The sequence below is a fragment of the Peromyscus maniculatus genome, chromosome 8 (genome assembly GCF_049852395.1).
Source record: "Peromyscus maniculatus bairdii isolate BWxNUB_F1_BW_parent chromosome 8, HU_Pman_BW_mat_3.1, whole genome shotgun sequence".
In the NCBI taxonomy this organism is placed as follows: Eukaryota; Metazoa; Chordata; class Mammalia; order Rodentia; family Cricetidae; genus Peromyscus; species Peromyscus maniculatus.
The window spans coordinates 107,513,503-107,529,859 of record NC_134859.1 but is presented as its reverse complement, the minus strand read 5'-3'; the positions used below and the strand labels follow the sequence as shown (position 1 = coordinate 107,529,859).

The 16,357-nt window shown below is 48.7% G+C and overlaps 2 long non-coding RNA genes across 2 annotated transcripts; one reads left to right on the top strand and one right to left on the bottom strand.

Moving 5' to 3' along the window:
• Window positions 1-3,782: 3,782 nt before the first annotated feature.
• On the bottom strand, window positions 3,783-9,721 carry LOC121831563 (uncharacterized). Its single transcript, XR_006075107.2, has 3 exons — window positions 9,440-9,721; window positions 8,215-8,486; window positions 3,783-4,084 (listed from the first exon to the last, which is right to left on the bottom strand). It is a non-coding gene; the product is annotated as an uncharacterized LOC121831563 (long non-coding RNA).
• LOC121831562 (uncharacterized) lies at window positions 7,537-16,254 on the top strand. Its single transcript, XR_006075105.2, has 3 exons — window positions 7,537-7,711; window positions 8,252-8,542; window positions 11,504-16,254. It is a non-coding gene; the product is annotated as an uncharacterized LOC121831562 (long non-coding RNA).
• Window positions 16,255-16,357: the final 103 nt, after the last annotated feature.

Genomic DNA, 16,357 nt, shown 5'->3' with positions numbered 1-16,357 from the left:
CCAGTTAGAGACTCCATCTCAAACACAGGGTGAAGGAACCTAAGGAGCACCATCCACCATTGTCCTCTGGCCTCTAGCATACGTACTTTACACACACACACACACACACACACACACACACACACACACACACACGAACATATAGACACACACAGACACATGTCCTTGGAACCCTTAACAACCTGATGTCAAAGACACAGTGAAGTGAACAGGAGGCAAACCCAGGACCTGAGGTGTTGGTCATGGACAGCAGCAGCCAGCAGGAAGGAGGAGAGCTCACACAGAGCAGGAGCTCTGGATAAGAGGCTGGACAAACAGCCTTTCCCAAAAAGAACTGATGTCGCTGTCTTTTCAGCACCGTTTAGCTTGGCTGGGGCCTGCTGCAACCCAGACACCCTTTTCTCCAGGCAGAAGGCCATCCAAGCAGAGACACCCTGCTCGCACAGGCCTGCAAGGCAGGCCAGGCCAAGTCATTCTCCAATACTGCAGATGCTCCGCCAAATCAATCAAGGGCAGAGAACGTGTTTGGTCATCAAGAATCAGGAGCAAGACTGGAGGTCAGGAAAGTCGAGGAGACCTGGTGCTTCGCTGAGCTCTTGTTTTCCACACCGGAGACCAGCCAGCTCCGGGGCTTTCCAGAGAAATCTATGCTTAGTTTAAAAGAAACCAAAATAGATACAAGGTACTTTGCTTTTGTCTGAGCATCATGACTGTTTTTAGCAGAATCCAAGCCGCCTCCCTCTGCAGGTCAGGTGTTTTGTTGACAGCAAAGTGAGAAGGGGAAGGGAGGTGGGGGACAGGCTCAGCCTCCCCTTGGGTGGAAAGCAGGCTGCTGCGCAGGCCTGGCCTGGCCGCCTCCTCTCTCCTGCCGCCCTCTAAAGATGCAAGGCTCTTCATGCCTGCGGCCTCTGGAAGAGCAGCCAGTGCTCTTAATCCCTGAGCCATCTCTCTAACCCCTCAACTTCTTTTGTAAAAAAAGAGGAAGAGAGGGAGAGAGAAGGGGGGAGGCTGGAGAGATAGCTCACTAGTTAATGGCACGTGCTGTGTAACCCCAGCATTCATGAAACAAGCTGGGTACCCTGCAAACTCCTGTAACTCCAGCTCTGAGGGGTCCGAGGCCTCCTTCCAGACTCTGTGTGTTCATAAGCATGTGTACTTGTGCACATGCACCCACCCACCCACACAGACATAGCTATACATGGTTCAGCAGGTAAGGATGCTGCGGCTGATCCTGACAGGCCTCCTTCCTCTCCCAAGTCCCAGGAGGTGGAATCACAGACATCGGACCTCTGACCATTACAAACACAGCATTGGGAGAAAAGAAAAAAATGGCACAGACTGAGGCTGTAACTCAAGGCTACAGGGCACATCTAGTCTATGTGAGGCCCTAGTTCAATTTCCAGCACTGCGAATAAAAAGGGTGGAAGAAGGGGTGCCAGGGATGCTGTTCAGTTGACAGAGTGCTTGCCTTGTATACATGAAGCCTTGGGTTTGAACCCCAGCATACATCGGACATGACAGTATATGCCTATGATCCTAACACTTGGGAAACGGAAGCAGGGGATCAGAAGCTCAATGCCATCCTTGGTTTTCTGTCATGGTGACATGCATCCTAGCTTGCTTTCTGTCACTATATAAACACCATGACCAAAAGCAACTTGGGCAGGAAAGGGTTATTTTACCTTACAGTTTGTAGTCCACCACTGAGGGAGGTCAACACAGCAACTCAAGGCAGGAGGCTGAAGCCAAAGTGAAGGAATACTGTTTCCTGGCTCATGTTCGGCTGGCTGTTCTCCTTAAACAGCTCAGACCTACTTGCCTAGGAAAGGCACAGCCCAGAGTGGGCTGGGCCCTTTTACATTAATTAGCAATCAAGAAAATGCCCCACAGGCCAATCAGATGGAGGCAACCCCTCAGCTGAGTGTCTCTCTTACCAGGTGTCAGCAACCAAGATGAGCCATCATAATGTGAATACTGAAAGAAGAACTGTCTTATCACAGGTGGGTGACATGGGGTATGGGAGCACCCTTGCCTTCATCTGTCTCTGGTAATTTCCTTGTGTAAGTGAGGACGTGACCACTCCACGGTATGGTTGGGGGAAAGTTTATGTTGTGGATATGAGGGAGAGTACAGTCAGAGTCATCTGGAAGAGTCTAGAGCAGGGAGAGAAAGTAGCAGACTAAACAGGGCCATGATGAGGGCAGGGAGCAAAACAGGAAGACCAAGAAAGATAGAAGAGGGTGCATGGCAAAATGGCAGGGTTTTATACATATAGACATATAGACATACATACACACATACATATAGACATACATACATACATACATACATACATACATACATACACACATACATATACATACATACACACACACACACACACACACACACACACACACACACACACACACACGAGAAGCTGGTGGAAGGGAAGCTGGAGTTTTGTACGGACAGGGTAAGAGAGCCAGGATGCCAGTGTGGATTCCACAACAGGTATTTGTGATGCTGAGAGAGTGTGCACTTTGGCATGCTAATAGGCACTGCAGTTAGTCATTTGTCCAGAGTTTCTTTTGAGCCTGGCACCTTGTATTAGTTAAGATATGCCAAGTGCTAGGACAGTCACTTTCCAATCTCAAGGAAAGTCATTTAACATCCACAAAATCTTTCCACATAGCATTTGGTGATCCCAGCACCTCAGAGAGCTGCTGCGAGCCAGAGGACGTCCCCTCCACGGCCAGGCCTGTGGTCACTGACATCACTTCCAGCTGTCTTCTTCAGTGGACTGTGGCCCAGGATCTGTACACCAAATAAACCCTTTCCTTCCCCAAGTTGTTTTTGATTGGGGTTTATTTTAGGTTTAGAAACCTAAAATAAGGCAAACTCAATCCCACAAGCAACAAACAAAACATGTGGCCTCTTGTGTCCAGTGCTGGAGGCAGTCGGTCTACCCTTGAGCTACAAAAAGTAAAGCTTTTAAAAGTTACTAGATACTTCCATATTGCTTCCAAAGAGGTCATTTCAATGTGCAAACGATGTAGCAGGAGGATTTGATGTCATCCTACCTACTCAGATCGAGGGTCGGGAATTCTTATTTTACAGAGTTTTAAAAATCTGGATTTTTAAGAAAAACTTTAATTTGAGTGAAAAGTGGCACTCAGTTCTGTTTTGAGATGCACTTCTTGGGAAAGTCCAGGAAGCCTCAGGAGTCACTTCCTCTACACAAACGGTGCAAAGGGCTATGGGCTTGTGCATGCTGAACCCTCTAGGGACTGTTTGAGGGGGTGTGTGCATATACACACGTGTGCATGTGTACTTGTGTGTGTGCAAATACACATGTGTGCACGTGTACTTATGTGTGTGTGTGCGCGCACATGTAGAGGCCAGAGGAAACCTCAGATATGTCTTCGAGGATGCTGTCCAGCTCCTTAGAGATAGAGTCCCTCATTTGCCAGGAGCTCACCAGCAAGCCCAAAAGACCCACCAGTCTCCACCTTCCCAGTACTGAATTTACAAGCATGCATCACCATGCCTGGCATTTTTATGTGAGTTCTGGGGTTTGAACTCAGGACCTCATGCTTGTGTGGCAAGCACTTTACCACTGAATCATCTCCGTGGCGCAAACCCCCCAGAAATTAGAAGGTACTTGTTACCCAATGTATAGACGCCACAGGACATAACCAAGAGGGACTTTGAGAACATGTGCATGCCACTAGTCAGCCACCTAGATCACAGTCCTCCTCCTGCAGAAGGCAAATATCAGAAAGAAAAAGGAAAAAAAAATAAAGAGAACAAAAATTTCCATTTCTGTCTGGAATTACCATTTTCAGTGAGGCTGCTTGGTGGCTGGCTACAGACAGCCCAGCTGCTAAGGCTGAGTCCAGTCTGGTCTGCCTGTCTCACCACAGACTCTGTCTGATGGCTACAGGGAACGAACAGGACGTAGAGAAAACCCATCTTCACAGCAGCTCCTTCAGGCCCTTGCCACTGGAACACTCTGTGCCCAGGCCAGATTCCCGCCTTCATGAATTATTCACGCCGGCCACCTTCCCCAATGCCATTCCTTCTAGGCTGGGTGTCTTGTCAGCTGGGGAGAAATTTGTAAATGTAATTTGTGTTCTCAATTTTTGCCATAGTTGCAGTCATTATTTCGCCCCATAACTCTCCATCTTCCTCCCATATTTTCTCTTCTCCACTTTTTAATCAGAGGGATGTGTCAAGAGTGAAGCTGAACATTCTGCTTTCTCCTGGCACACGCCTCTTGAGGTGGCTGGTAGCAATGAGGTGAAAGTAATTGCCAAGGGTATCTACTTCTTAAACACACACACACACACACAATGTGTTTGTGCCTGTGTGTGTGTGCATGCATGCATGCACAAATATGTCCTTTCATTTGAGTATGCCTTGGATTTTGGATTTTATACTGCATATCAGATATTTGCATTGTGATTCATAACAGTAACAAAATTATAAAGTAGCAACAAAATTATTTTATGATGGGGGGGGTCACCACAACATGAGTTGTGGTGTTTTGAAGGGTTGCAGCATTAGGAAGGTTGAGAACCTCCACTCTAGCTCCTCCTGAGACCCTGAAACCATTTGTGCAAATTAGGGAAGAACTGTTTACAATTGGTTGGGAGAGGTAGTTCAAAGGGTCCTGTCACTCTCCCATCCCCTTTTAGGGGTGAATGTCAACAGTCAACAAGCCCAACTGTGATAATCTTCAGGGAGCTGGAGCATCTGAATTCATGAAATCTGACTCAGGGTTTAGTTCTGTACAAGGTAAAATGTGGTGGCCAAGCATGACCGGAAGGGACAGGAAGTGGCCTAGAACAGTTCTGGGGGAAAAAAAACAAACACACACAAAAAATGGCCAATAGCCTGGAGTGGGCACCTAGGAAATTATGTACATAGAGAGCCATCTATGTTTCTGGTTCAGCCAATGTGGGTATTTTGTTACAGCAGCACAAACACACTAAGACAGTCAATCCCCCTGTCCTGTACAGCTTGCCTGTCCTCAGCTTCAGCGTTGCTGACAATCTGAGCAAACGAGTCTGTGCTGGTTGATGTCAGCTGTTGGCTTGGTAGGATCTGGAATCTTCTGTGATGGGGTCTCAATGAGGGGTTGTCTAGGAGAGGTTGGCCTGTAGTCCTCCTGTAAATGGTTCTCGGAGGTGGGAAGCCGCACCTGAATGTCACTGGCCCCATGTCATAGCTGGGCTCTGTACTGAATGAAGAGGCTGAGCTCAGCAACCTCGGTCATTGCTCTTTTCTGGAGATGTGAGGTGATGGCTGCCTCAAGCTCTTGCTGTCCTGACTTCCTGCCATGATGGACTGTGAGCCTGTGAGCTGAAATAAACCCTCCCTCTGTGAGTTGTCAGTCTGTCATGACCACAGGAAAGGACAGTAAGACATTTATCCGCTTTCAAGCCACAGCTCAGTGGTCTCAGCACAACACTACTACCCACTCTGCTTCCTCCCCCCAAACTGCAGCCATTCCCAGCCAATACCAACTGCCCGTCCACTACACCTCACTCCACTTCCTGTCTCTGGAAATGACTATTGTAGGGATTGATCACAGGGCTTCTGTCCTTTCAGTCTGGCTTATTTCATCTTCCCACCCCCGGGGTAGGATTTCTCTGTGAAACAGTCCTGGCTGTCCTGGAACTCACTCTGTAGACCAGGCTGACCTTGAACTCACAGAGATCCACCTGCCTCTGTCTCCCAAGTGCTGGGATTAAAGGTGTGCGCCACCACCATCCAGTTATTTCATCTCCTTTTCAGTATTTATCCATGCTACAGCCTTCTTCTGTTTTATGTAGTTATAACAAATACCACAGACTTATAGAACAGAAGTGTATTTTTCACAACTGTGGATTGAGTATTAGGCAGGTTCAAGGTCTGGTCAGAGTCTGGTCTCTGTTTCCAAGATTTTCAGGATGATGCCTCGATCACAGTGTCCTTTCTGTGGGTGGAGGATTGTGTTGGCACAGGGCAGAAAGGCACAAGGGATGATCTCCATGTTGAGGGCAGCTGTGAGCTCTGCTCACTAGATGCCAAGGTCCTTTGCGATGGTTAGTGTTGATTGTCAACTTGACAGGCTTTAGAATCTCCTAGGAGACACCCCTCTGTGAAAGCCTATGTGGGATCACCTAGATTAGTTTAGCCCCTGGGTATGCCAATGAGGGATTATGTTTAAGTTAATTGAGATGGGAAGACCCACCCTAATAGTGGACCCTATTGTTCCCCTTTTATGGGATGCATAAAAAGAAGGGATCTGCTGAAACCCAGTATTTGTCTCCCTCAGCCTCCTGCCCAAGCGTGAGGTGAGCAGCTGCCTCAAGTTCCAAGTCCCAGATGCTATGACTTCCCTGCCATGATGGACCGTACGCTCAAACTGAACAAAATAAATCCTTTCTCCTGTAAGTTGCTCTTGTCAGGGAAGTTTATCACAGTAAGAAAACTCCCTTCTTGCTGGGCAGTGGTGGCATATGCCTTTAATCCCAGCACTCGGGAAGCAGAGGCAGGTGGATCTCTGAGTTTGAGGCCAGCCAGGTCTGCAGAGTGAGTTTCAGGACAGCCATGACTACAGAGAGAAATCATGTCTTAAAAAAGAAGAAGAAGAAGAAGAAGAAGAAGAAGAAGAAGAAGAAGAAGAAGAAGAAGAAGAAGAAGAAGAAGAAGAAGAAGAAAAAGAAAAAGAAAAAACTCTCTTCTTGTCACTGACATCTAAAAATGTCTAGAGACTTTTCCAGATGACCCTGTTGAGAACCACTGCATGGCACACTGGTCTCTGACTGTCCCCTGAATGGACCTGTGTGTCCCCAACAGCAGTCATGCCTGGCAAAGAACAAGTTTTTCCAGCATCCCAACCTGTCACAGTGACAGTTACACACCCCTCATGTCAGGATTGCTTAACAATAGCGGAGCAGTGTCTTAGTTAAGGTCACTATTGCTGTGATGAAACACCAGGTCCAAAAGCAAGTTGCAGGAGGAAACAGTCTATTTGGCTTATGCTTCCACATCAGAGCCCATCACTGAAGGGAGTCAGGACAGGAACTCACACGGGGCAAGAACTGGAGGCAGGAGCTGATGCAGAGGTCATAGAGGGGTGCTGCTTACTGGCTTGCTCCCCCTCAGCCTTTCTTATAGAACCCAGGACCACCAGCCCAGGGATGGCACCACACCCAATGGGCTGCCCCCCCCCATCAATCACTAATTAAGAAAACACTCTACAATTTTGCCTACAGCCTGATCTTATGGAGGCATTTTCTTAATCGAGGTTTCTTCCTCTCAGATGACTTTAGCTTGTGTCAAGTTGGCATAAAACTATCCAGCACAAGCAGATTTTCATGTAGCCAAGAATTGAGAGGTAGGGGGGGGGGAGAGAGAGGAGAGAGAGAGGAGAGAGAGAGAGGAGAGAGAGAGGAGAGAGAGGAGGAGAGAGTTCATGCCCATGTGTGGCCAGAGGACCACCTCACCTCCCATTGTGTTTGACAGAGTCTGGCTCCACCCTGTCATTATGATGTCCGTCTAGATTCTGTATGGGTTCTGAGGACCTGCACCCCTGTCCTCAAGTCTGCATGACAGGCTCTCGCCCACTGAGCCGTCTCCCAAGCTCCTCCAGCTTAAAGGTTTTAAACTGAAAACAACGCTTTGTCTTCTGCATCTGTATTACATGTGCACTGAGCCCTGTGAGGCTGCACCACCTCCTGTGAGTGAAGCAGCCTCTTGGTTTTCACCTTCATCTGGGGACATATAAATCCTACTTAGAGTCAAGACAGGAGATCACACCGTGTCTGAAAATTAGATAAACAGACTTGTGGTGTCCATATACAAGTAACAGGATTTTCTTCAGTAATCCAAAACCAGAAGCAAAGAGACCATGCAGCACCTTCCATCATAAATCACATGAATTCGCTAGCACATGCACATGACATACTCACGCATGCACACATACATGCACCTGCACACATCCTGAAAGAGCAAGTCTAGAAGTGGAGGTGGCCGACAGCCACAACCTGGGCACAAGTGTTTCAGCAGGCTCAGTCTCCTCCGGGCACTGTCAGCATAGCTTGGTTCTCTCCACAAACACTTGAGTTCCCACTCAAGCTGTGGAGCTCTGGTAATACCCATCAGCCCCAGACAGAAGCTCTTACTCCCTCTAGAGACTTGGGGGGGGGCACTGGAGATGCAGTCTACTCCGCCTGAGGTTACCTGAGGGTGGATTTGTTTGTTCCTTTGTGTTTATCAGTGTTGATCACAGGATGTGGGAGATGGAGTCAGGGAACTTCGGAGTATGAAAAGCACTGCTCCTTCCAGGGAGGGCCAGCACGAGCACTCAGCTTCTTTTGGAACATTCCAGAAGGCAGCACGGTTATCCCTTCTTTTTCACTGTGTCCCTGCCCTCTGTCCTGGGACTGAGCGCTGTAACAGAGCGGCCAGTGCAGCCTACAGATGTGCTTGCAAGATGCCTCTGCCATCACCTTCTGGAGAAAGATGGGGACTTCACTTCCGGTAAAGCAGAGTTGATTGCCCAACTCAGGTACCTGGTGTGTGGACACTACCTTACTCCTGTGCATGGAGCTGACCGGTGATGCATCAATACTACACCAATAGCTAACAATGGCTGATCATGTTTGTGGGGGCAGCCTCTCAGGCGGGGTTATTTGTCACACAGCAGTAGCTAGCAGTTGGAGAATATTCTACTTTACAAGGTATATACATATGGGATATATATCTATATATCCTATATGTATGTTTGTATTATGAATCTTGCTTTATGTAGCCCAAACTGTTCTCAAATCTGCAATCCTCCTGCCTTAGCTTCCTGGGCGGTGGGATCACTGCCACCAATGTGCCGCCACACCCAGCACATTGTTCGTCTTGTGTCAGTGGGTTTGTTTCATTGTGCCAACATTTGTCTCTTTCCTCCAGAGCCCAGAGCAGCCAGGGTCTGGATTCAGGGTCCTGTCAGCTCGCTCGCTCTTGGTAGCTCTTGGAGTCTCTTTAAATCTGTCTCCTTGGGAAAGGTTAAGGAGAAATCATGGTCCTGGGCCTCAGGGAAGCAGTTGGTTAGGGACGGGCGAGTGTGTGGCAACCGAGAGGGTTCATGAACAGTTGACAGATGTCACAGACCTCATAACCCTATTTTTCATCCCTACCCCCCACTCCAACTCTGCTCTTTCAACAACTCTCCTCTTCCCCATCCTCCTCCCTTTCTCTTCCTTCCTCTTCCCCAACATCCCTTCCCTTTTCCACCTTCCTCCCTCATCCCTGTCTTTTCTATTCTTCCCACTCCCCATCCTCCCTCCCCTAACTCTACCATCCCTCCTCCCTCTCCATACCCTCCCTCCTCCTTCCTCCCCACTCCCCATCCTCCCTCCTCCTTCCTCCCCACTCCCCATCCTCCCTCATCCTCTCTCCATACCTCCCCCCTTACCTGCTGTCTCCAGCAGTGTCCTTCCTGGCTTCTTCCCAGAAGCAGCCTTCCTGGACACACATTTGTGTGACCATCTTCACAACAGTAGCTGAGACAGAGGTGACCAGGCAGTCACTCACAGGTGAGTGAGAAGCAGTGTGGCCTGCCTACACAGCAGAATTCTGTCCAGTCTTGAATGTGAAGGGAGTCCTGCCAGCTGCGACAGGCTGAATCTGAGGACACTGTGCTGAGGGAAACAAACCAGACATGCAAGGAAGAAGAGCTGGAGGACTCCCCTCTTGCCTATCCCCACAGTCAGCACAGTCATAGAGACAGAGGCAGGATGGCGGTGGGCTGAATGAACATAGTGCCTTGACGGGGCCTGGGTCTCAAAGTGGAAAAATGAGCTGGATGGTGGGGAGCATGCTTAACCCCTGGAACCCCTCGACTGGATACTCAGAAGTGATTAAAAAGCCAACTGGGGGCTGGAGAGATAGCTCAGTGGTTAAGAGCACTTGCTGCCCTTCCAGAGGACCTGAGTCCAGTTCCCAGCACCCATGTCTGGCGGCATACCACCACTTATGACTCCAGCTCCAGGGATCCAATGCTTTCTTCTGAACTTTAAGGATACACACACTTACATATGTGTGTGTGTGTGTATGTATATGTATATGTATATGTATATGTATATGTATATGTATATGTATAAATTTGGGGGGTTGTTCAAGATAGGGTTTCTCTGTATAGCCTTGGCTGTCCTGGAACTCACTCTGTAGACCAGGCTGGCCTCAAACTCAGAGATCCACCTGCCTCTGCTTCCCAAGTGCTGGAATTAAAGGCGTGTACTACCACCACCCAGCTTAAATTTCTAAAATCTTTTTAAGGCAAACATTATGTTTAATACAGAAAGTGACAATTCAGTCTCCTGATGCCTATCTCTCTGCCTGACTACAGCTACAGCTAACAGAAAGATCTGGAATCCAGAGTCTTCCTGGCAAAGTCATGGGTACACCTATGTGCTCCCCCGGAAAGTCCTCCCTCCTCACTGGCTTAACTCAGAAAGTCATTGTCAAGATGACTCAGCTAACACTAAGACCTTGCAGTCAAAGTCTCCCTGACACCCTTTCCCCCACAGCCCCCCTCACATGGCAGATATAGAAAGAGGGCTGCTAAGTGTACATCCTGGGGGAACGTGCTATCCTGACAGACAGAAAGTTGGGACGGAGTGGGTGGGATGTGTTTGGGTGCTGATGGTGTGGAAACAGCTGGGGAACCAGATGAGCAAGGAGTGGGAAAGAGTGGGGGTGGGGAGCAGCAGCTGGGTCTGGCTCACCCCGCTTGATGCCTCCGTACTTCTAAGGGAGGGCCAGAGCCAGCCTGGCAGGGGGCAGGACACAAGCCCCAGGCCTCAGGTGCTCCACAGAACAGCTGGTGATGCAGAACTCAGGGAGGCCTTGACTCAACATCCCTAGGCTGCTGAATCCTGCCAGCAATGCCTGCTTGGCCATCCGCTCTGCTGGCTCAGCACGGGCCGTGTGTCCTTGAGCAGGCTTCTCTCTCTGAGCCAAGAACCAATCTAGAATAATAGGATCTACATCTAGAAGAGAATACAAGTGTTTTAATATGTCTAATACATGTTCTATGCTTGGCCTGGCTCCCGGCATAGAGTGAGTGCCCAATAAGCATTAGTCACTGTGGGACAGCTGCCACGGGCCTGTGGGTCCTTATTTCTGCTGCCTGTGTCTTTGTGACCCATGCCCCTGAATGACTCACTTCTAACTGGTAGCAGCCAAGCTGACAGGACACCACTGGCAGTGACTAGCTGCCTGACACCACCTTCTCCTTGATGCCCTCCTACTCTGGCCCTTGGGCTCACTGGCTCTGAGGACCCTAGTGAATAGGTCCTGAGATGATCACCAGTGTGTCAAACCCATGGTGCACAGGCTGCCTGCACCCCAGGATAGCTAGAAATCATAAAATGGAGTTAAAACATTTTACAATTTTTTTCTTTCCTCCTTCCCTCCCTCCCTCCCCCCCCTCCTCTGCTTTCCTCTCCTCTTCCTCTCCCTCTCTCTCGTAATTCAGTTGCAGGGCTCTGGAGTGACAATGTATCTGTGAAAAGCCAAAAGGTTGAACATCCCTGCACATGTGACTGGAAGAACTAGCCACGTGCATAAGAGCTTGGAGGAGGGACTCTCCATAGCACCTTGAGATGACCTTGTCTCACCAGGACCAGAAAGTTAGTGAGGTGCTGTCACCCCCAGATTCTCACCCACCAATATAGTTGTACAACACAAACATGTTGCTGTGCCACTGACTTTGGGTGATAACATGCTGGCTGGAGGTCTAACCAGGACCGGAACTCCATCCTTTGTTTCCTGTCCACCTCTCTGCTAGGCTGTGCTGGCCAATGCTCCTCCAACCCTCCATTCCATCTCTGTCATTTCCTGCACAGTACTCGACAGCATTGTCATCTGGTGCTAGCCCAGATCTGCTCCGCCATCTTGGCAGGAGCACTCCCCAGGCCTGTGGTTGGGATCCTCAACTACAGCAGCTGTCTTTGTCCACCCCCACCACTGATTCCCAGAGCCTTGGCTCCTCCCCACTGTCCCCTGAGTACTGAAATGTGGAGGTGAATCCATCTGACGAGAACTCTCAGCCCTGGCCTGGAATCTGATCTCCAGCAAAAAGGTTGGATTCAGGCCTTTCCATGGTCTAGGCCTGGAGCTTTAAGTGCCAAGACTAGGCCAGTCACTGGCCAGTTGAAGGGGAAGAAGGCTGGGAAGGAGTCCTGATGCGAGTCCAGGTCCAGCTCTTCCCCCAACAAGCTGGGCCACTTTGGAGTAGTTCCTGCCTGTCCCGAGCTTCAGGGGTCTGTTGTAAGATGCCTAAGTAAGGTAATGTGAGGGTCTCTATTTTCTGGTCTGTCTGGCTCCAGGACTGATGACTTCCTACAGACCAGATGCCATGCCAGGCTGTATATCTCCCAGTCTGTGAGGAATAGCATTGCCATTCAGTCTTCGTATGGCTTGGGTTTTATGAGCCAGCTCCCCAGCCCCTGGGTTCTAAAGGGCAGAGAGCGGTCACTGTATGCCGCGGAGCGCTGCCAAGCCTGAGCCCTTCACATCATTCTTGTTTTGTCATGGTGTTCTCGTGTTTTAAAATAGTGGCTTTCATTTCACCCTGCTGCCCTCTGAGAGGCAGGCCTGATGCAGAGCATAGGGAATACAGGCTGTAGATCAGGAGCCTCAGTGACATTTAGACCCATTAATCCATCAAGGGAAGCTGTGCCACCTCAGAGAGAGAGAGAGAGAGAGAGAGAGAGAGAGAGAGAGAGAGAGAGAGAGAGAGACTTGACTCCCCTCCCTGGTGGAGGCTCAGGCATCACTTGGAACGTATCTTAGCAGTTCATGGACCAGCTGCACAGCATCCCAAAAACAGACCAGGGAATTTGGTGTCAGGTGTTCTGGCCTTTACCTGTCCCCAGATTGTTTTTAGGAGGAAGAAGGTGGCTGAATTTTGCAAGAGAAATTGAGTTTCCATGATAATACACAGTACATCCTAGAGTGGGAACCTCCTGAAAAGCCAAGGCCACCTCTAGTCTCCAGCATTTAGCTGTGGGCCTGTGAAGAGGATTCAGCATGGACATGGAAAATGAGTGTGTCTATGTCTCTCTGTGTGTCTGCGTATAATAGATGGGGGTCAGTAGATGGATGGATAGGTGAGTGGGTGAATGGGTAAATGAGTAGGTAAGTAGATGAATAGGTGGGTGGGTGGGTGGATAGATAGGTAGATGAATGAATGTGTGGATGGATGGTTGAGTAGGTGAATGGATAGATGAGCAGCTTTACAGATGGAGTGATGGATGGTTGAATGGGTAGGTGTCTAGATGTTCAGTTGGTATATGGGTGGGTGGGTGGGTAAATGGATGTTGATAGGAATGGGTGGTTGAATGAGGAGTGGGTTGGTGAACATATCCGTAGATGAATGAATAAACAAATTGCTGGCCAAAAAGCAGAAATTCTTTTCTAGAGCCAATAAAACCTTATGAGAAAATTAAGATGACTGTTGAGATCAGGCTACCCCACTCTCAGTTATTCTGTGTCCTATGAAGCAGTGATTTGGGTCTTTCGAGTATGCCTTGCTCTCAGAGGCTCTTTGGGTTTTTTGGGGGGTGGGTGTTGACACAGGGTTCCTCTGTGTAGCCCTGACTGTCCTGGAACTCTGTAGACCAGGCTGGCCTCTAACTCAGAATTCTGCCTACCTCTGCCTCCCCAGTGCTGGGATTAAAGGTGTGAGCCACTACCACCTGGCTTGAGACTCCATTTATCAGCAGCTTTTTCGTCCATTTTGAGGGTGGAACGTTACTGTGCCTGGGGTGGGGGTGTGGATCTGCAGGCAACACCATCTATCTGGTACCACTGAGGCAGCACAGGCTGCTCTTGGCTTATTCCTGAGAGTAGAAAAGGAGCCACCCTATAGGTTTATAGGGTGACCTGAGACTGTAGAGTACATGGGAATATTAAAATCATATGAGGAAAGCCAGGCCCAAGAATGTATCAGGCTGGTCTGCTGAGTGAGATCCAGGACAGACACCAAAACTACACAGAGAAACCCTGTCTCTAAAAACCAAGAAAAAGAATGTATCAGGCATACCAAACCGTAAAGATGACCTACTTGTTCTACCAGCCGGTTCTGGCCTGTCACCTTACAGCTGGCCTCACAACCCTGGTTCTCCTGCAGCATCAGAAACAGCTTCTTTTCTGGACTGATGGTTGAATATGTGGGTATGTAGATGCTGGCTGGTGTGTAGGTGAGTAGGTAAGATGGATGTTGGTGGACGGTTTTGAGTTTATTGTTTCATCAATACTAATTCTGTGTGCATTCTCTCAGCCCACTTCTGAAACCTTTTGAACTCTTCTCTGGTGTCTTTAACTTATATTCATACTAAAATACAACACACACACACACACACACACACACACACACACACACACTTGCTATGTGCTGTATGATATGAGAGTTTATATTAGTAATTATGAATGTAGTAAGAGAACATGCATTCACCCTGGTCAGGCTACCAACATAAGCAGGATTACCCGTCAAGTTGCTATCATTGAATCCACTGGATCTTGTGAATTTATCATTATTCAATACATTCTGACATCATGGGAAGACACATACATGTCTGTTCAGGGGGCTTGCACAGCCCACTCACAATATTGACACAACTCCATTGGCCATCTACATAGAAAGATGCCAATAAAAGAAAGCTGTGTAGAAAGGAACATGTTTCTTTAGCAGCTGTGAAACGCCTCTGGTATAACTCATTGATTCCTGGGCCACTAAACAGGTCTTTTCATGGACAGCACCCTCTGAGCTCTAAAGCCAAGATTCGGGACCTCAGAGGCCCCTGCTAAAGGTCTTCTTTTCCCTTGGATGAGAGCTGAATGTTATGGACCCTCTCTCACGGGATATGCTGTACCAACCACACAAGCTTGTGTGCTGGGATCAGGATAGCAATGGACACCAGAGCCGCCGCCTGGATAAAAATGAGATAGAGACACAGAGCTCATAGCAGTGATTTCAACGAAATCACCAAACCACAGCATTGGAAGGCCACAGTCAGTGTTATAGTAGCCAACACTCAGGAAGCAGGTCAGGAAAACAGGCATTTGAGGCCAGCTGCACTAGTGTCTGTTAGGACACAAGCCTGCATCTTTAGAGCGAATCCCACAGCCTGAATCAGGCCATGTCTCCTCACAACTCTCTGAGATGGAGTTAAAAAGGAGTTTGTGTTGTGATCTGGCAGTTCTCAATTTATGGTACCCGACTCCTCCATGTTCCCTGTCACATATACTATGCTGAACTAAATCTGAGGTGTACAACCTTCCCACCACCCCTAAAAGGCTATAAAAAATCAGATCTTCTGGGCATGGTGGCTCACGCCTTTAATCCTAGCACCTGGGAGGCAGGAGCAGGTAGATCTCTGAGAGGGAGGCCAGCCTGGTCTACATAACAAGTTCCAGGATAGTCAGGGCTGTGTTCAAGATCTACCTGCTCCTTACAAGCTTTTACAGGGAAGCCTGTCTTTCCTTTAAAGCCCCATCATGTTCAGATTCTCCATATATTGTATAGTTTCCATCTAATGTTCTTCCCTTCTGGGGAATATAACATTCCCTGTCTTTATAATCAGCCTCATTCCTGACAGGAAGTTATGCATCAGGTTCCCTTTGCAGACAGAACACTGCAGCCTTTTTAATCATCTTTTCTTAAAGTCTCAAATAAACAAAAAAATAACCAGCAACAGATAAACTTACAAAAAGATAATGAAGCCTAGAGAGAAGCACAGAGGGTGAGCTGCATCTTTGAACCTTCTGAATGGAGAGATTGACGTTTGAGGCACCGGTTTCTCCTTTGAGGACAAATCAGAGATGAACAATGGGTCTTCAGGACTAGGAGAGATGGAGACAGGGAGGGTAAGGAGGGCCACCCAGGGTGTCTGATAGCTCCTTTGTAAAAGAGCCACACTCAGTGGCCAACTAAGGTGGGAGAGATCTGGGGTTAAGTCCTGGTCACTTGGAACACCGGAAAGGACGTGGGTTCTTTGTCCCTCTTTTGTTTTCTTGCCATGCTGGATGAGGACAGAGCTGAGGGAGGAGCTTAAGTCAGGCTCATGGATCTGCATCCCTCTCTCCTCCTGGTCCTGGTCATTGTCCGGCAAAGTGACTGATGCCTGCAAATGGGGGTGGAATGCCTGTTCTCCTGGGTGTGCCCAGAGCGCAGAACCAGCTCGGGACCTAGTGGACTTCTGGCCTGGTATCGTATGGCCCTTATACCTCTGGGCATAGTAAGACGCCACCTTGAACTTTACCTCAGAGCCATGACAACTAAAGCAGAATAATACCACAGTAGCCAAGTCTATGATGATGGTAATGA